A 19,933-nucleotide genomic window follows, 5' to 3' on the forward strand; every position below is an offset into this window, starting at 1 on the left:
TTCCAGACTATACAGATTGTGTTCGTGAAGACTTTCCTGATACGTTTTATGCTTAAGACCTTCCACCGTTCTTGTAGCCCGTCTTTGGACCCGTTCAATTTCGTCAATATCTTTTTGTAATTTCGTGCTATCTCCCCCCTACCAGTCTTCCGGAAACCCGTTAAGATCTGACTTTTCTGGCAAGTCTGGAATAGCATTGACCTTGGGGTGTGTATGGTTCTTTTAAAGACGTTACATTATTCTCATTGTATGACTGATATGTCCCGTCAACAAAACAATGTCGTTTGGCGGGCCCCAAGGGAAGAGCCTTCTCTGTGGTGGCCCCGGCCCTCTGGAACCAACTCTCCCCGGAGATTAGAATTGCCCCCACCCTCCTCGCCTTTCGTAAGCTCCTTAAAAGCCACCTCTGCCGTCAGGCGTGGGGGAACTGAGATATTCTTTCCCCCTTGGCCTTTACAATTTATGCATGGTATGTTTGTTTGTATGTATGTTTGGTTTTACAAATAAGGGTTTTTTAATTGTTTTAGTATTAGTTTTTAGTATTGGATTTACGTGATGTTTTGTACTATTGTTGTTAGCCGCCCCGAGTCTACGGAGAGGGGCGGCATACAAATGCAATCAATCAATCAATCAACCAATCAATCATGTCATTTTCATTTAATACTATTCTATTTATACCACGTTAGCCTCTCTGAATCCGCTTTGGAATGAGCGGCGTATAAATACGATCGATCCACGCATTCATGCATCGATAAATAAATACAAAAAACACTAACCTTTCCCCAAAGATGCAAAAAGGGAATTCTGCATCTATTACTTATGCGTAACTACGCCGGAGACCTGTTCCCCGAATTTTGGAGAGAAAACCTGGACCTTTACTTTTCCCGGGGGCTTCTCGCCCTTGGAAAAATACAAAGAGCTCTTCGAAATAAATAAAAGAAACTTGCATTGACTAAAAACAAAGCGTATTTATCGCAAAGAAATAATAATAACGGTTTACAAAGTCAGATGGTTCTTTTAGCTTCGCTGAGCTTTCAGACAAAAGCCATTCCTGAAAGCCGTCTCCTTTCTGTTCTCTGCTCCCCCCCCCCCACCACATCTCGATAGTGGAAAGAAGCAAATTCTTCATCGGCTGGGTTGAAGCTCTTTCTCTGGCTCCTTCGTAGTGGCGTGGGCTCGCTCCGTTTGCGCTGAATCGCTGAAACACGCTTCTAACGCCTTCTGAGGAAGACTCTGGACAAATGCCTTTTATCCTCATTTTAGAAAAAAAGAAACGGAAAACAAACGTTATTCTTCTACTTTTCCTACGTCAGGGGAACCACGGTGGCCTTCTCCTCTGCCTACCCCCGGGGACGGCCGATGGATGTGGGGTCAGCTGATGGATGTGGGGTCTTTCTGGTCTGCTATGACTTCAGAGGCCGCTATCTATGACGACGGACCGAGTGGCACCTGTTAAGAAATGTTATAGAAAACACCCGCTCCTTGCCTTTAAAGGCCCAGCTCTCCCCGTGCCCCGCAAAGGACGGGATGGTCATCTTGCCGGCGACACGCTAGGCGGGCTGATGTAACGTCACCTCGGTAGGATTCCGCCTGCATCCCTCGAGTGGCCGGGTTCCAGAATTTGGGAGAAAAGAGTGTTATATGGTATTGGAACCGCCCTGTGCTTTAAAGTGAGTCTTGAATATTGGTAAGAATCAGTAGACGAGCGGCTATATAGAAACGATTTTATTCCGTTACAATGAGAAAATGCGCAACAAGAAAAAACCCAATGGCGCGGTGAAAATCTCTGGGAGGCTGTGCTCTCCTGGCTCTCGAATATCCGCTCTCCCCGGCTGTGACCGATCAAACGGTCCGGCTCTCCGCCTGGCGATTGACCGGTTCGTGCTACGACGGGATGCCCCTCCCTGCCTGGCAGCTTTAACTCTTGAAGGATTCCTTCTCTCCCTGCGTTGCCACCCCTGGGCCTCCTGTTGCCCTAGGAATGTTATTAAGGAGTTTAATAATAAATATACAGAATAACAAACTTAAAATGCGTTAAGAGGGTTGATTCCTTTTTCTCTCCCATATTCCTTTTTTGACAATAGAATGGCAGAGTCTTCTGTCCCTTGGCGATATTCTGTCCCTTGACCTCAATATTAAATCCTGAAACCGAAAACTCTGCCGTTCTGTGGTCAAAACAGATATTGCAGCCACACAAAGGAATCGACCTTTTTAATCGGATTTTAAAGTTATCCTGTATATTTTTAAAGTATTATCAATTTTAATAGGTTAATGGGAGGCGCGAGCCTTGAAACAAGTTAAAGCCTATGATGCCTATTAATACTAATGATGTTTTAATAATAAAGGATAATCGCTCTTCACACAAAAATAACACAAAACCTACACAACTGGCTCTTACATAAGGTGACCAGATTTTAACATTGGTAAAGCGGGACACCATTGACTGCCGGGGGAGTGTCTGTGTGTGTGTGTGAGTCTATGAAATAAATAAATTAGTTACCGAAATTATCTGAGACGTGTAATATGTCGTGGAAGAGAACCAGCCGGTACTTTTCTCTCTGCTGGGTCAATGAATTTTGATCTTACTACGTGATTTATGCAATTAATATCAATATTGGGTTTAGAACCTGTTTTTTTCTTTTATGTATTATTATTATTATTATTATTATTATTATTATTATTATTATTATTATATTTGTATTCTGCCCTTCTCCGAAGACTCAGAGAATTATTTAGTGAAAGGCACTGAAGAAAGTGATAATTTTCTCTCGGTTGGGGTCAATGAATTTTGATGTTACTACGTGATTTATGCAATTAATATCAATATTTGGTTTGGGACCTGGTTTTTTCTTTTATATATCATAAATAGGATGCAATAGAACAGGGGTAGGATTATTCAATCTATGATTAAGCAATTCTTAATTTAATATCTATAGAGACAGAAATAATTTAACTGTGAGGTCTAAATAGAATATTTACCACTAGCTCTACTGATTTTAGGGAGGAAGACATCCAACAACAGCACTAAAAATGAAAAGGCACAAGAAATAACCTTTTCCCACAGCTCTCCACCGGCGGTTCACACGCTCTGCAGGGGTCCTTCAGCTCCCACGGCCGGTCAATTGCAGAGACATCGGCCAAGCTGCTCCGGCGCTGCTCTTAAACGTCATCAACCAGCGTTCCTCACAGCTGAGAGGGAATGGAGAAGAGGGCGGGGTTTCCAAAGGGGGGGCAGGAAACTGACAGGAGGTGAGCAATGCTGCCAAAGGAAGTTGGTGAGGGATGCCAGGAGAAGAGCACACATGAAGTCAGAGTTGGTAAGGGATGCCAGAACAAGGGCACACAGGAAGTCGGCCATGCTTAGAAGGGCGATGCCAAAGGAAGTTGGTGGAGGATGCCAGAACAAGCGCACACAGGAAGTCACAGTTGGTCAGGGATGCCAGGAGAAGGGCACACAGGAAGTCGGCCATGCTTAGAAGGGCGATGCCAAAGGAAGTTGGTGGAGGATGCCAGAACAAGCGCACACAGGAAGTCACAGTTGGTCAGGGATGCCAGGAGAAGGGCACACAGGAAGTCGGCCATGCTTAGAAGGGCGATGCCAAAGGAAGTTGGTGGAGGATGCCAGAACAAGCGCACACAGGAAGTCAGAGTTGGTAAGGGATGCCAGAACAAGGGCACACAGGAAGTCGGCCATGCTTAGAAGGGCGATGCCAAAGGAAGTTGGTGGAGGATGCCAGAACAAGCGCACACAGGAAGTCAGAGTTGGTAAGGGATGCCAGAACAAGGGCACACAGGAAGTCGGCCATGCTTAGAAGGGCGATGCCAAAGGAAGTTGGTGGAGGATGCCAGAACAAGCGCACACACGAAGTCAGAGTGGGTAAGGGAATGCCAGAAGGGCACAAATGAACTGCGGGCTTCCCCCCCCCCCATCCCTATTTGAGCCTTAATGATAGAAAACTGCCGTCCTGTGGTCAAATTCGGTATTGCAGCCACAGAAAGAAATACGTACACTTTTTCAATTGGATTTTAACGTTATTATCCTGTATCTTTATTATCAATGACATATTAATATTAACAGGCGATGATGCATTTTGATAAATCAAAGGAATTGGGAATAATCCTGTAAAAGCCTGAAACCCAGTTAAGAAGGGCTGTGATGGCCTAAATATGAATCATAGGTTTTGAAGAAAGAAGTTGGTAGCCATGCAGACAATTATTATTGTTATTTGTAGTAGTAGTAGTGGTAGTATTACTCTTATTATTATTATCATCATCATCATTATTATTATTATTATTATTATTATTATTATTATTATTATTATTATATTTGTGTTCTGCCCTTCTACGAAGACTCAGAGAATTACTTAGTGAAAGGCACTGAACAAAGTGATTTTTTTATGGCATTCCCATGGTCACGTGTTGAAAATTGTGATGCTTGGCAACTAGCATGAGCAACTAACATGCTCATAGAAACATAGAAGTCTGACGGCAGAAAAAGACCCCATGGTCCATCTAGTCTGCCCTTATACTATTTTCTGTATTTCATCTTAGGATGGATATATGTTTATCCCAGGCGTGTTTAAATTCAGTTACTGTGGATTTATCTACCACGTCTGCTGGAAGTTTGTTCCAAGGATCTACTACTCTTTCGGTAAAATAATATTTTCTCATGTTGCTTTTGATCTTACCCCCAACTAACTTCAGATGGTGTCCCCTTGGTCTTGTGTTCACTTTCCTATTAAAAACACTTCCCTCCTGAACCTTGTTTAACCCTTTAACGTATTTAAATGTTTCGATCCTGTCCCCCCTTTTCCTTCTGTCCTCCAGACTATACAGATTGAGTTCGTGAAGACTTTCCTGATACGTTTTATGCTTAAGACCTTCCACCGTTCTTGTAGCCCGTCTTTGGACCCGTTCAATTTCGTCAATATCTTTTTGTAATTTCGTGCTATCTCCCCCCTACCAGTCTTCCGGAAACCCGTTAAGATCTGACTTTTCTGGCAAGTCTGGAATAGCATTGACCTTGGGGTGTGTATGGTTCTTTTAAAGACGTTACATTATTCTCATTGTATGACTGATATGTCCCGTCAACAAAACAATGTCGTTTGGCGGGCCCCAAGGGAAGAGCCTTCTCTGTGGTGGCCCCGGCCCTCTGGAACCAACTCTCCCCAGAGATTAGAATTGCCCCCACCCTCCTCGCCTTTCGTAAGCTCCTTAAAAGCCACCTCTGCCGTCAGGCGTGGGGGAACTGAGATATTCTTTCCCCCTTGGCCTTTACAATTTATGCATGGTATGTTTGTTTGTATGTATGTTTGGTTTTACAAATAAGGGTTTTTTAATTGTTTTAGTATTAGTTTTTAGTATTGGTTTTACGCGATGTTTTGTACTATTGTTGTTAGCCGCCCCGAGTCTACGGAGAGGGGCGGCATACAAATGCAATCAATCAATCAATCAACCAATCAATAAATAATGTCATTTTCATTTAATACTGTTCTACTTATACCACGTTAGCCTCTCTGAATCCGCTTTGGAATGAGCGGCGTATAAATACGATCGATCCACGCATTCATGCATCGATAAATAAATACAAAAAACACTAACCTTTCCCCAAAGATGCAAAAAGGGAATTCTGCATCTATTACTTATGCGTAACTACGCCGGAGACCTGTTCCCCGAATTTGGGAGAGAAAACCTGGACCTTTACTTTTCCCGGGGGCTTCTCGCCCTTGGAAAAATACAAAGAGCTCTTCGAAATAAATAAAAGAAACTTGCATTGACTAAAAACAAAGCGTATTTATCGCAAAGAAATAATAATAACGGTTTACAAAGTGAGATGGTTCTTTTAGCTTCGCTGAGCTTTCAGACAAAAGCCGTTCCTGAAAGCCGTCTCCTTTCTGTTCTCTGCTCCCCCCCCACCACATCTCGATAGTGGAAAGAAGCAAATTCTTCATCGGCTGGGTTGAAGCTCTTTCTCTGGCTCCTTCGTAGTGGCGTGGGCTCGCTGCGTTTGCGCTGAATCCCTGAAACACGCTTCTAACGCCTTCTGAGGAAGACTCTGGACAAATGCCTTTTATCCTCATTTTAGAAAAAAAGAAACGGAAAACAAACGTTATTCTTCTACTTTTCCTACGTCAGGGGAACCACGGTGGCCTTCTCCTCTGCCTACCCCCGGGGACGGCCGATGGATGTGGGGTCAGCTGATGGATGTGGGGTCTTTCTGGTCTGCTATGACTTCAGAGGCCGCTATCTATGACGACGGACCGAGTGGCACCTGTTAAGAAATGTTATAGAAAACACCCGCTCCTTGCCTTTAAAGGCCCAGCTCTCCCCGTGCCCCGCAAAGGACGGGATGGTCATCTTGCCGGCGACACGCTAGGCGGGCTGATGTAACGTCGCCTCGGTAGGATTCCGCCTGCATCCCTCGAGTGGCCGGGTTCCAGAATTTGGGAGAAAAGAGTGTTATATGGTATTGGAACCGCCCTGTGCTTTAAAGTGAGTCTTGAATATTGGTAAGAATCAGTAGACGAGCGGCTATATAGAAACGACTTTATTCCGTTACAATGAGAAAATGCGCAACAAGAAAAAACCCAATGGCGCGGTGAAAATCTCTGGGAGGCTGTGCTCTCCTGGCTCTCGAATATCCGCTCTCCCCAGCTGTGACCGATCAAACGGTCCGGCTCTCCGCCTGGCGATTGACCGGTTCGTGCTACGACGGGATGCCCCTCCCCGCCTGGCAGCTTTAACTCTTGAAGGATTCCTTCTCTCCCTGCGTTGCCACCCCTTGGCCTCCTGTTGCCCTAGGAATGTTATTAAGGAGTTTAATAATAAATATACAGAATAGCAAACTTTAAATGCGTTAAGAGGGTTGATTCCTTTTTCTCTCCCATATTCCTTTTTTGACAATAGAATGGCAGAGTCTTCTGTCCCTTGGCGATATTCTGTCCCTTGGCCTCAATATTAAATCCTGAAACCGAAAACTCTGCCGTTCTGTGGTCAAAACAGATATTGCAGCCACACAAAGGAATCGACCTTTTTAATCGGATTTTAAAGTTATCCTGTATATTTTTAAAGTATTATCAATTTTAATAGGTTAATGGGAGGCGCGAGCCTTGAAACAAGTTAAAGCCTATGATGCCTATTAATACTAATGATGTTTTAATAATAAAGGATAATCGCTCTTCACACAAAAATAACACAAAACCTACACAACTGGCTCTTACATAAGGTGACCAGATTTTAACATTGGTAAAGCGGAACACCATTGACTGCCGGGGGAGTGTCTGTGTGTGTGTGTGAGTCTATGAAATAAATAAATTAGTTACCGAAATTATCTGAGACGTGTAATATGTCGTGGAAGAGAACCAGCCGGTACTTTTCTCTCTGCTGAGTCAATGAATTTTGATCTTACTACGTGATTTATGCAATTAATATCAATATTGGGTTTAGAACCTGTTTTTTTCTTTTATGTATTATTATTATTATTATTATTATTATTATTATTATTATTATTATTATTATTATATTTGTATTCTGCCCTTCTCCGAAGACTCAGAGAATTATTTAGTGAAAGGCACTGAAGAAAGTGATAATTTTCTCTCGGTTGGGGTCAATGAATTTTGATGTTACTACATGATTTATGCAATTAATATCAATATTTGGTTTGGGACCTGGTTTTTTCTTTTATATATCATAAATAGGATGCAATAGAACAGGGGTAGGATTATTCAATCTATGATTAAGCAATTCTTAATTTAATATCTATAGAGACAGAAATAATTTACCGTATTTTTCGCTCCATAAGACGCAGTTTTTTCCCTCCCAAAGTAGGATGAAAAATCAGCAGCGTCTTATGGAGCGAAGATGCAGGCAGGGAGGGGGGGGGGCGCAAGCCCAAAAAGCAGCCGCAGCGGAGGCCAAGTCTCGCTCCGGGCTGTGCCCCCTCCGAGCGCTCGCCGCCTGTCCCTGTCAGCGGCCCAGCCACCTTCACCCGTCTTCGCGTCACTTCGGAAGCCGCTCTGCATCAGCGGGAAGGAAGGCGGAAGGCAAGCTGCAAAGCGGCACTTGGCGAGCGGAGAGGCGCTTCGCTGGCTGCAGGCATTTCGGAAGAGAAAAGAGCCCGCAACATCGGGGGAGGCAGGGGGTCCCGCGCCGCAAAGCAGCCAGAGAGGCTCCCGCGGGGGAAGAAGAGACTAGGGGCCTCCCCTCGGAGGCGGGCGGGGGAGGGGCAGGTAACGCGCACCGCTGCAGGAGGGATGAGGAGCCGAAGCAGCCCCCCGTCCGCCCAGCTGCCCGTCCGGGGATTTGGCAGCGCAGGCCGCTGGGCCCTCCCGCCTGCAGGATCAGCCTCGACAGCCCCCCCACTCGCCTAAAGGCCTGGCCGGGAGCCCGCGGGCTCGCCCCAAAAGCGCCTTCGCCCCGGAGAGCAGCCGCCGCCGACCTCTTCCTCGCCCGCAGAGTGGCAGGAGCAGGCCGAGCAGAAGCGCCCCCGCCCAGCGCTGGAGAAGTCGCCCCTCCGAGCCCGACGTTCCGGGCAGATGCGGTTGGCGCGCTCCCTATCTCCCTGCTAGCCCACTCGGAATATTCAAAATAAGAAAAGCCTTTGCCGGCGAAGGTTTTTCTTATTTTGAATATTCCGAGTGGGCTAGCAGGGAGATAGGGAACGCGTGCAAACGCCCGTTCTCCCCCGACATTCAATATCACCTTTGCCGCCGGCCCCGCCTCTCCTACAACCCCCTTGCTGAGAGCTCTCGGCAAAGGTGAGGCGGGCAGGGCGTGCGCGCGTCACCGCTAAGAAGAACGGAGAACGAGAGTGAGTGAGAGCAACAGACAGCAAGATAGTGAGAAAGAGAGAGTGAGAGAAAGGGGGGGGAGAGAGAGAAAGAGAGAGGGGGAGAGAGAGAAAGAGAGGGAGAGGGAGAAAGAGAGTGGGAGAGTGGGGAGAGCTAGCAAGAGAGGGAGAGAGAGAAAGAGAGAGGGAAAGGGGGAGAGAGGGGGGAGAGAAAGAGAGGGAGGGAGAGAGGAGATAAAGGAAGAGGAGAGAGAGAAAGGAAGAGAAAGAAAGAAAGAGGGATAGAAAGAGAGAGAGAGTGAGAGATGCTCAGTGAGCCTTTCTTTGAAGTTGCCTTTCTTTCTTTCTTTCCTTTTCTCTCTTGCTCTCTTGCTCTTTCATTCTTTTTTCTTTCTCTTGCTTTCTTTCTTTCTCTTTCTTTCTCTCCTTCCTTCCCTCCTTCCATTTCTTTCATTCCCCCTCTCTATTTTTATTTCTCTTTCATTTTCTTTCTCTCTTTCTTGCTTTCTTTCTTGCTCTTTTTCTTTCTCTCTTTTACCTTCCCTTCCTCTATTTCTTCTTTTCTTTCTCCTTCCTACCTTCTTCCCTCCATCCCTCCCTTCAGTCCTTCCTCTCTTACTCTCCCCTTTCATAAGTTTCCTTGCTTCCTTCCTCTGTTCCTGTTCCTTCCCCCTTTCTTTCTTTCTTTCTTTCTTTCCTTCCTTCCTTTCCTCCCTCCATTTCTTGCTTTCCTTTTCCTTCCTCCCTTCTTTCCTCCCTCACTCCCTTCTTTCACTCCTTCCTCTCTTCCTCTCCCCTTTTTGGCTCAAAATATTTTTTTTCTATTTTCCTCCTCTAAAATCTAGGTGCGTCTTATCAGCAGGTGCGTCTTATAGAGCGAAAAATACGGTAACTGTGAGGTCTAAATAGAATATTTACCACTAGCTCTACTGATTTTAGGGAGGAAGACATCCAACAACAGCACTAAAAATGAAAAGGCACAAGAAATAACCTTTTCCCACAGCTCTCCACCGGCGGTTCACACGCTCTGCAGGGGTCCTTCAGCTCCCACGGCTGGTCAATTGCAGAGACATCGGCCAAGCTGCTCCTGCGCTGCTCTTAAACGTCATCAACCAGCGTTCCTCACAGCTGAGAGGGAATGGAGAAGAGGGCGGGGTTTCCAAAGGGGGGGCAGGAAACTGACAGGAGGTGAGCAATGCTGCCAAAGGAAGTTGGTGAGGGATGCCAGGAGAAGAGCACACATGAAGTCAGAGTTGATAAGGGATGCCAAAAGAAGGGCACACAGGAAGTCGGCCATGCTTAGAAGGGCAATGCCAAAGGAAGTTGGTGGAGGATGCCAGAACAAGCGCACACAGGAAGTCACAGTTGGTCAGGGATGCCAGGAGAAGGGCACACAGGAAGTCAGTTGGTAAGGGATGCCAGAACAAGGGCACACAGGAAGTCGGCCATGCTTAGAAGGGCGATGCCAAAGGAAGTTGGTGGAGGATGCCAGAACAAGCGCACACACGAAGTCAGAGTGGGTAAGGGAATGCCAGAAGGGCACAAATGAACTGCGGGCTTCCCCCCCCCCCCCCCCCGCTATCCCTATTTGAGCCTTAATGATAGAAAACTGCCGTCCTGTGGTCAAATTCGGTATTGCAGCCACAGAAAGAAATACGTACACTTTTTCAATTGGATTTTAACGTTATTATCCTGTATCTTTATTATCAATGACATATTAATATTAACAGGCGATGATGCATTTTGATAAATCAAAGGAATTGGGAATAATCCTGTAAAAGCCTGAAACCCAGTTAAGAAGGGCTGCGATGGCCTAAATATGAATCATAGGTTTTGAAGAAAGAAGTTGGTAGCCATGCAGACAATTATTATTGTTATTTGTAGTAGTAGTAGTGGTAGTATTACTCTTATTATTATTATTATCAACATCATTATTATTATTATTATTATTATTATTATTATTATTATTATATTTGTGTTCTGCCCTTCTACGAAGACTCAGAGAATTACTTAGTGAAAGGCACTGAACAAAGTGATTTTTTTATGGCATTCCCATGGTCACGTGTTGAAAATTGTGATGCTTGGCAACTAGCATGAGCAACTAACATGCTCATAGAAACATAGAAGTCTGACGGCAGAAAAAGACCCCATGGTCCATCTAGTCTGCCCTTATACTATTTTCTGTATTTCATCTTAGGATGGATATATGTTTATCCCAGGCGTGTTTAAATTCAGTTACTGTGGATTTATCTACCACGTCTGCTGGAAGTTTGTTCCAAGGATCTACTACTCTTTCGGTAAAATAATATTTTCTCATGTTGCTTTTGATCTTACCCCCAACTAACTTCAGATGGTGTCCCCTTGGTCTTGTGTTCACTTTCCTATTAAAAACACTTCCCTCCTGAACCTTGTTTAACCCTTTAACGTATTTAAATGTTTCGATCCTGTCCCCCCTTTTCCTTCTGTCTTCCAGACTATACAGATTGTGTTCGTGAAGACTTTCCTGATACGTTTTATGCTTAAGACCTTCCACCGTTCTTGTAGCCCGTCTTTGGACCCGTTCAATTTCGTCAATATCTTTTTGTAATTTCGTGCTATCTCCCCCCTACCAGTCTTCCGGAAACCCGTTAAGATCTGACTTTTCTGGCAAGTCTGGAATAGCATTGACCTTGGGGTGTGTATGGTTCTTTTAAAGACGTTACATTATTCTCATTGTATGACTGATATGTCCCGTCAACAAAACAATGTCGTTTGGCGGGCCCCAAGGGAAGAGCCTTCTCTGTGGTGGCCCCGGCCCTCTGGAACCAACTCTCCCCAGAGATTAGAATTGCCCCCACCCTCCTCGCCTTTCGTAAGCTCCTTAAAAGCCACCTCTGCCGTCAGGCGTGGGGGAACTGAGATATTCTTTCCCCCTTGGCCTTTACAATTTATGCATGGGATGTTTGTTTGTATGTATGTTTGGTTTTACAAATAAGGGTTTTTTAATTGTTTTAGTATTAGTTTTTAGTATTGGTTTTACGTGATGTTTTGTACTATTGTTGTTAGCCGCCCCGAGTCTACGGAGAGGGGCGGCATACAAATGCAATCAATCAATCAATCAACCAATCAATCATGTCATTTTCATTTAATACTATTCTATTTATACCACGTTAGCCTCTCTGAATCCGCTTTGGAATGAGCGGCGTATAAATACGATCGATCCACGCATTCATGCATCGATAAATAAATACAAAAAACACTAACCTTTCCCCAAAGATGCAAAAAGGGAATTCTGCATCTATTACTTATGCGTAACTACGCCGGAGACCTGTTCCCCGAATTTGGGAGAGAAAACCTGGACCTTTACTTTTCCCGGGGGCTTCTCGCCCTTGGAAAAATACAAAGAGCTCTTCGAAATAAATAAAAGAAACTTGCATTGACTAAAAACAAAGCGTATTTATCGCAAAGAAATAATAATAACTGTTTACAAAGTGAGATGGTTCTTTTAGCTTCGCTGAGCTTTCAGACAAAAGCCGTTCCTGAAAGCCGTCTCCTTTCTGTTCTCTGCTCCCCCCCCCACCACATCTCGATAGTGGAAAGAAGCAAATTCTTCATCGGCTGGGTTGAAGCTCTTTCTCTGGCTCCTTCGTAGTGGCGTGGGCTCGCTGCGTTTGCGCTGAATCCCTGAAACACGCTTCTAACGCCTTCTGAGGAAGACTCTGGACAAATGCCTTTTATCCTCATTTTAGAAAAAAAGAAACGGAAAACAAACGTTATTCTTCTACTTTTCCTACGTCAGGGGAACCACGGTGGCCTTCTCCTCTGCCTACCCCCGGGGACGGCCGATGGATGTGGGGTCTTTCTGGTCTGCTATGACTTCAGAGGCCGCTATCTATGACGACGGACCGAGTGGCACCTGTTAAAAAATGTTATAGAAAACACCCGCTCCTTGCCTTTAAAGGCCCAGCTCTCCCCGTGCCCCGCAAAGGACGGGATGGTCATCTTGCCGGCGACACGCTAGGCGGGCTGATGTAACGTCGCCTCGGTAGGATTCCGCCTGCATCCCTCGAGTGGCCGGGTTCCAGAATTTGGGAGAAAAGAGTGTTATATGGTATTGGAACCGCCCTGTGCTTTAAAGTGAGTCTTGAATATTGGTAAGAATCAGTAGACGAGCGGCTATATAGAAACGACTTTATTCCGTTACAATGAGAAAATGCGCAACAAGAAAAAACCCAATGGCGCGGTGAAAATCTCTGGGAGGCTGTGCTCTCCTGGCTCTCGAATATCCGCTCTCCCCGGCTGTGACCGATCAAACGGTCCGGCTCTCCGCCTGGCGATTGACCGGTTCGTGCTACGACGGGATGCCCCTCCCCGCCTGGCAGCTTTAACTCTTGAAGGATTCCTTCTCTCCCTGCGTTGCCACCCCTGGGCCTCCTGTTGCCCTAGGAATGTTATTAAGGAGTTTAATAATAAATATACAGAATAACAAACTTAAAATGCGTTAAGAGGGTTGATTCCTTTTTCTCTCCCATATTCCTTTTTTGACAATAGAATGGCAGAGTCTTCTGTCCCTTGGCGATATTCTGTCCCTTGGCCTCAATATTAAATCCTGAAACCGAAAACTCTGCCGTTCTGTGGTCAAAACAGATATTGCAGCCACACAAAGGAATCGACCTTTTTAATCGGATTTTAAAGTTATCCTGTATATTTTTAAAGTATTATCAATTTTAATAGGTTAATGGGAGGCGCGAGCCTTGAAACAAGTTAAAGCCTATGATGCCTATTAATACTAATGATGTTTTAATAATAAAGGATAATCGCTCTTCACACAAAAATAACACAAAACCTACACAACTGGCTCTTACATAAGGTGACCAGATTTTAACATTGGTAAAGCGGGACACCATTGACTGCCGGGGGAGTGTCTGTGTGTGTGTGTGAGTCTATGAAATAAATAAATTAGTTACCGAAATTATCTGAGACGTGTAATATGTCGTGGAAGAGAACCAGCCGGTACTTTTCTCTCTGCTGGGTCAATGAATTTTGATCTTACTACGTGATTTATGCAATTAATATCAATATTGGGTTTAGAACCTGTTTTTTTCTTTTATGTATTATTATTATTATTATTATTATTATTATTATTATTATTATATTTGTATTCTGCCCTTCTCCGAAGACTCAGAGAATTATTTAGTGAAAGGCACTGAAGAAAGTGATAATTTTCTCTCGGTTGGGGTCAATGAATTTTGATGTTACTACATGATTTATGCAATTAATATCAATATTTGGTTTGGGACCTGGTTTTTTCTTTTATATATCATAAATAGGATGCAATAGAACAGGGGTAGGATTATTCAATCTATGATTAAGCAATTCTTAATTTAATATCTATAGAGACAGAAATAATTTAACTGTGAGGTCTAAATAGAATATTTACCACTAGCTCTACTGATTTTAGGGAGGAAGACATCCAACAACAGCACTAAAAATGAAAAGGCACAAGAAATAACCTTTTCCCACAGCTCTCCACCGGCGGTTCACACGCTCTGCAGGGGTCCTTCAGCTCCCACGGCCGGTCAATTGCAGAGACATCGGCCAAGCTGCTCCTGCGCTGCTCTTAAACGTCATCAACCAGCGTTCCTCACAGCTGAGAGGGAATGGAGAAGAGGGCGGGGTTTCCAAAGGGGGGGCAGGAAACTGACAGGAGGTGAGCAATGCTGCCAAAGGAAGTTGGTGAGGGATGCCAGGAGAAGAGCACACATGAAGTCAGAGTTGATAAGGGATGCCAAAAGAAGGGCACACAGGAAGTCGGCCATGCTTAGAAGGGCAATGCCAAAGGAAGTTGGTGGAGGATGCCAGAACAAGCGCACACAGGAAGTCACAGTTGGTCAGGGATGCCAGGAGAAGGGCACACAGGAAGTCAGAGTTGGTAAGGGATGCCAGAACAAGGGCACACAGGAAGTCGGCCATGCTTAGAAGGGCGATGCCAAAGGAAGTTGGTGGAGGATGCCAGAACAAGCGCACACACGAAGTCAGAGTGGGTAAGGGAATGCCAGAAGGGCACAAATGAACTGCGGGCTTCCCCCCCCCCCCCGCTATCCCTATTTGAGCCTTAATGATAGAAAACTGCCGTCCTGTGGTCAAATTCGGTATTGCAGCCACAGAAAGAAATACGTACACTTTTTCAATTGGATTTTAACGTTATTATCCTGTATCTTTATTATCAATGACATATTAATATTAACAGGCGATGATGCATTTTGATAAATCAAAGGAATTGGGAATAATCCTGTAAAAGCCTGAAACCCAGTTAAGAAGGGCTGTGATGGCCTAAATATGAATCATAGGTTTTGAAGAAAGAAGTTGGTAGCCATGCAGACAATTATTATTGTTATTTGTAGTAGTAGTAGTGGTAGTATTACTCTTATTATTATTATTATCAACATCATTATTATTATTATTATTATTATTATTATTATTATTATTATATTTGTGTTCTGCCCTTCTACGAAGACTCAGAGAATTACTTAGTGAAAGGCACTGAACAAAGTGATTTTTTTATGGCATTCCCATGGTCACGTGTTGAAAATTGTGATGCTTGGCAACTAGCATGAGCAACTAACATGCTCATAGAAACATAGAAGTCTGACGGCAGAAAAAGACCCCATGGTCCATCTAGTCTGCCCTTATACTATTTTCTGTATTTCATCTTAGGATGGATATATGTTTATCCCAGGCGTGTTTAAATTCAGTTACTGTGGATTTATCTACCACGTCTGCTGGAAGTTTGTTCCAAGGATCTACTACTCTTTCGGTAAAATAATATTTTCTCATGTTGCTTTTGATCTTACCCCCAACTAACTTCAGATGGTGTCCCCTTGGTCTTGTGTTCACTTTCCTATTAAAAACACTTCCCTCCTGAACCTTGTTTAACCCTTTAACGTATTTAAATGTTTCGATCCTGTCCCCCCTTTTCCTTCTGTCTTCCAGACTATACAGATTGTGTTCGTGAAGACTTTCCTGATACGTTTTATGCTTAAGACCTTCCACCGTTCTTGTAGCCCGTCTTTGGACCCGTTCAATTTCGTCAATATCTTTTTGTAATTTCGTGCTATCTCCCCCCTACCAGTCTTCCGGAAACCCGTTAAGATCTGACTTTTCTGGCAAGTCTGGAATAGCATTGACCTTGGGGTGTGTATGGTTCTTTTAAAGACGTTACATTATTCTCATTGTATGACTGATATGTCCCGTCAACAAAACAATGTCGTTTGGCGGGCCCCAAGGGAAGAGCCTTCTCTGTGGTGGCCCCGGCCCTCTGGAACCAACTCTCCCCAGAGATTAGAATTGCCCCCACCCTCCTCGCCTTTCGTAAGCTCCTTAAAAGCCACCTCTGCCGTCAGGCGTGGGGGAACTGAGATATTCTTTCCCCCTTGGCCTTTACAATTTATGCATGGGATGTTTGTTTGTATGTATGTTTGGTTTTACAAATAAGGGTTTTTTAATTGTTTTAGTATTAGTTTTTAGTATTGGTTTTACGTGATGTTTTGTACTATTGTTGTTAGCCGCCCCGAGTCTACGGAGAGGGGCGGCATACAAATGCAATCAATCAATCAATCAACCAATCAATCATGTCATTTTCATTTAATACTATTCTATTTATACCACGTTAGCCTCTCTGAATCCGCTTTGGAATGAGCGGCGTATAAATACGATCGATCCACGCATTCATGCATCGATAAATAAATACAAAAAACACTAACCTTTCCCCAAAGATGCAAAAAGGGAATTCTGCATCTATTACTTATGCGTAACTACGCCGGAGACCTGTTCCCCGAATTTGGGAGAGAAAACCTGGACCTTTACTTTTCCCGGGGGCTTCTCGCCCTTGGAAAAATACAAAGAGCTCTTCGAAATAAATAAAAGAAACTTGCATTGACTAAAAACAAAGCGTATTTATCGCAAAGAAATAATAATAACGGTTTACAAAGTGAGATGGTTCTTTTAGCTTCGCTGAGCTTTCAGACAAAAGCCGTTCCTGAAAGCCGTCTCCTTTCTGTTCTCTGCTCCCCCCCCCACCACATCTCGATAGTGGAAAGAAGCAAATTCTTCATCGGCTGGGTTGAAGCTCTTTCTCTGGCTCCTTCGTAGTGGCGTGGGCTCGCTGCGTTTGCGCTGAATCCCTGAAACACGCTTCTAACGCCTTCTGAGGAAGACTCTGGACAAATGCCTTTTATCCTCATTTTAGAAAAAAAGAAACGGAAAACAAACGTTATTCTTCTACTTTTCCTACGTCAGGGGAACCACGGTGGCCTTCTCCTCTGCCTACCCCCGGGGACGGCCGATGGATGTGGGGTCTTTCTGGTCTGCTATGACTTCAGAGGCCGCTATCTATGACGACGGACCGAGTGGCACCTGTTAAAAAATGTTATAGAAAACACCCGCTCCTTGCCTTTAAAGGCCCAGCTCTCCCCGTGCCCCGCAAAGGACGGGATGGTCATCTTGCCGGCGACACGCTAGGCGGGCTGATGTAACGTCGCCTCGGTAGGATTCCGCCTGCATCCCTCGAGTGGCCGGGTTCCAGAATTTGGGAGAAAAGAGTGTTATATGGTATTGGAACCGCCCTGTGCTTTAAAGTGAGTCTTGAATATTGGTAAGAATCAGTAGACGAGCGGCTATATAGAAACGACTTTATTCCGTTACAATGAGAAAATGCGCAACAAGAAAAAACCCAATGGCGCGGTGAAAATCTCTGGGAGGCTGTGCTCTCCTGGCTCTCGAATATCCGCTCTCCCCGGCTGTGACCGATCAAACGGTCCGGCTCTCCGCCTGGCGATTGACCGGTTCGTGCTACGACGGGATGCCCCTCCCCGCCTGGCAGCTTTAACTCTTGAAGGATTCCTTCTCTCCCTGCGTTGCCACCCCTGGGCCTCCTGTTGCCCTAGGAATGTTATTAAGGAGTTTAATAATAAATATACAGAATAACAAACTTAAAATGCGTTAAGAGGGTTGATTCCTTTTTCTCTCCCATATTCCTTTTTTGACAATAGAATGGCAGAGTCTTCTGTCCCTTGGCGATATTCTGTCCCTTGGCCTCAATATTAAATCCTGAAACCGAAAACTCTGCCGTTCTGTGGTCAAAACAGATATTGCAGCCACACAAAGGAATCGACCTTTTTAATCGGATTTTAAAGTTATCCTGTATATTTTTAAAGTATTATCAATTTTAATAGGTTAATGGGAGGCGCGAGCCTTGAAACAAGTTAAAGCCTATGATGCCTATTAATACTAATGATGTTTTAATAATAAAGGATAATCGCTCTTCACACAAAAATAACACAAAACCTACACAACTGGCTCTTACATAAGGTGACCAGATTTTAACATTGGTAAAGCGGGATACCATTGACTGCCGGGGGGGTGTCTGTGTGTGTGTGTGAGTCTATGAAATAAATAAATTAGTTACCGAAATTATCTGAGACGTGTAATATGTCGTGGAAGAGAACCAGCCGGTACTTTTCTCTTTGCTGGGTCAATGAATTTTGATCTTACTACGTGATTTATGCAATTAATATCAATATTGGGTTTAGAACCTGTTTTTTTCTTTTATGTATTATTATTATTATTATTATTATTATTATTATTATTATTATTATTATTATTATTATATTTGTATTCTGCCCTTCTCCGAAGACTCAGAGAATTATTTAGTGAAAGGCACTGAAGAAAGTGATAATTTTCTCTCGGTTGGGGTCAATGAATTTTGATGTTACTACGTGATTTATGCAATTAATATCAATATTTGGTTTGGGACCTGGTTTTTTCTTTTATATATCATAAATAGGATGCAATAGAACAGGGGTAGGATTATTCAATCTATGATTAAGCAATTCTTAATTTAATATCTATAGAGACAGAAATAATTTAACTGTGAGGTCTAAATAGAATATTTACCACTAGCTCTACTGATTTTAGGGAGGAAGACATCCAACAACAGCACTAAAAATGAAAAGGCACAAGAAATAACCTTTTCCCACAGCTCTCCACCGGCGGTTCACACGCTCTGCAGGGGTCCTTCAGCTCCCACGGCCGGTCAATTGCAGAGACATCGGCCAAGCTGCTCCGGCGCTGCTCTTAAACGTCATCAACCAGCGTTCCTCACAGCTGAGAGGGAATGGAGAAGAGGGCGGGGTTTCCAAAGGGGGGGCAGGAAACTGACAGGAGGTGAGCAATGCTGCCAAAGGAAGTTGGTGAGGGATGCCAGGAGAAGAGCACACATGAAGTCAGAGTTGGTAAGGGATGCCAGGAGAAGGGCACACAGGAAGTCGGCCATGCTTAGAAGGGCGATGCCAAAGGAAGTTGGTGGAGGATGCCAGAACAAGCGCACAGACGAAGTCACAGTTGGTCAGGGATGCCAGGAGAAGGGCACACAGGAAATCGGCCATGCTTAGAAGGGCGATGCCAAAGGAAGTTGGTGGAGGATTCCAGAACAAACGCACACACGAAGTCAGAGTGGGTAAGGGAATGCCAGAAGGGCACAAAGGAACTGCGGGCTTCCCCCCCCCCCCGCTATCCCTATTTGAGCCTTAATGATAGAAAACTGCCGTCCTGTGGTCAAATTCGGTATTGCAGCCACAGAAAGAAATACGTACACTTTTTCAATTGGATTTTAACGTTATTATCCTGTATCTTTATTATCAATGCCATATTAATATTAACAGGCGATGATGCATTTTGATAAATCAAAGGAATTGGGAATAATCCTTTAAAAGCCTGAAACCCAGTTAAGAAGGGCTGTGATGGCCTAAATATGAATCATAGGTTTTTTAAAAAGAAGTTGGCAGCCATGCAGACAATTATTATTGTTATTTGTAGTAGTAGTAGTAGTAGTAGTAGTAGTAGTAGTAGTAGTAGTATTACTCTTATTATTATTATTATTATCATCATCATTATTTTTATTTTTATTATTATTATTATTGTTATTATTATTATTATTATTATTATTATTATTATTATTATTATTATTATATTTGTGTTCTGCCCTTCTACGAAGACTCAGAGAATTAGTGAAAGGCACTGAACAAAGTGATTTTTTTATGGCATTCCCATGGTCACGTGTTCAAAATTGCGATGCTTGGCAACTAGCATGAGCAACTAACATGCTCA

The 19,933-nt window shown here is 44.0% G+C and overlaps 4 long non-coding RNA genes across 4 annotated transcripts; all 4 read right to left on the reverse strand.

The window, feature by feature from the left end:
• Window positions 1–948: 948 nt before the first annotated feature.
• LOC139173832 (uncharacterized) lies at window positions 949–3,208 on the reverse strand. The gene is made up of 2 exons (XR_011560235.1): window positions 3,053–3,208; window positions 949–1,253 (listed from the first exon to the last, which is right to left on the reverse strand). It is a non-coding gene; the product is annotated as an uncharacterized lncRNA (long non-coding RNA).
• Window positions 3,209–5,773: 2,565 nt separating this feature from the next.
• On the reverse strand, window positions 5,774–9,906 carry LOC139174499 (uncharacterized). Its single transcript, XR_011560362.1, has 2 exons — window positions 9,780–9,906; window positions 5,774–6,797 (listed from the first exon to the last, which is right to left on the reverse strand). It is a non-coding gene; the product is annotated as an uncharacterized lncRNA (long non-coding RNA).
• Window positions 9,907–12,203: 2,297 nt separating this feature from the next.
• Window positions 12,204–14,431, reverse strand: LOC139173829 (uncharacterized). The gene is made up of 2 exons (XR_011560233.1): window positions 14,281–14,431; window positions 12,204–13,209 (listed from the first exon to the last, which is right to left on the reverse strand). It is a non-coding gene; the product is annotated as an uncharacterized lncRNA (long non-coding RNA).
• Window positions 14,432–16,702: 2,271 nt separating this feature from the next.
• LOC139173847 (uncharacterized) lies at window positions 16,703–18,950 on the reverse strand. Its single transcript, XR_011560247.1, has 2 exons — window positions 18,795–18,950; window positions 16,703–17,708 (listed from the first exon to the last, which is right to left on the reverse strand). It is a non-coding gene; the product is annotated as an uncharacterized lncRNA (long non-coding RNA).
• Between the last annotated feature and the right edge of the window lie 983 nt (window positions 18,951–19,933).

Source organism: Erythrolamprus reginae, chromosome 11, assembly GCF_031021105.1.
Source record: "Erythrolamprus reginae isolate rEryReg1 chromosome 11, rEryReg1.hap1, whole genome shotgun sequence".
Taxonomy (NCBI): Eukaryota; Metazoa; Chordata; class Lepidosauria; order Squamata; family Dipsadidae; genus Erythrolamprus; species Erythrolamprus reginae.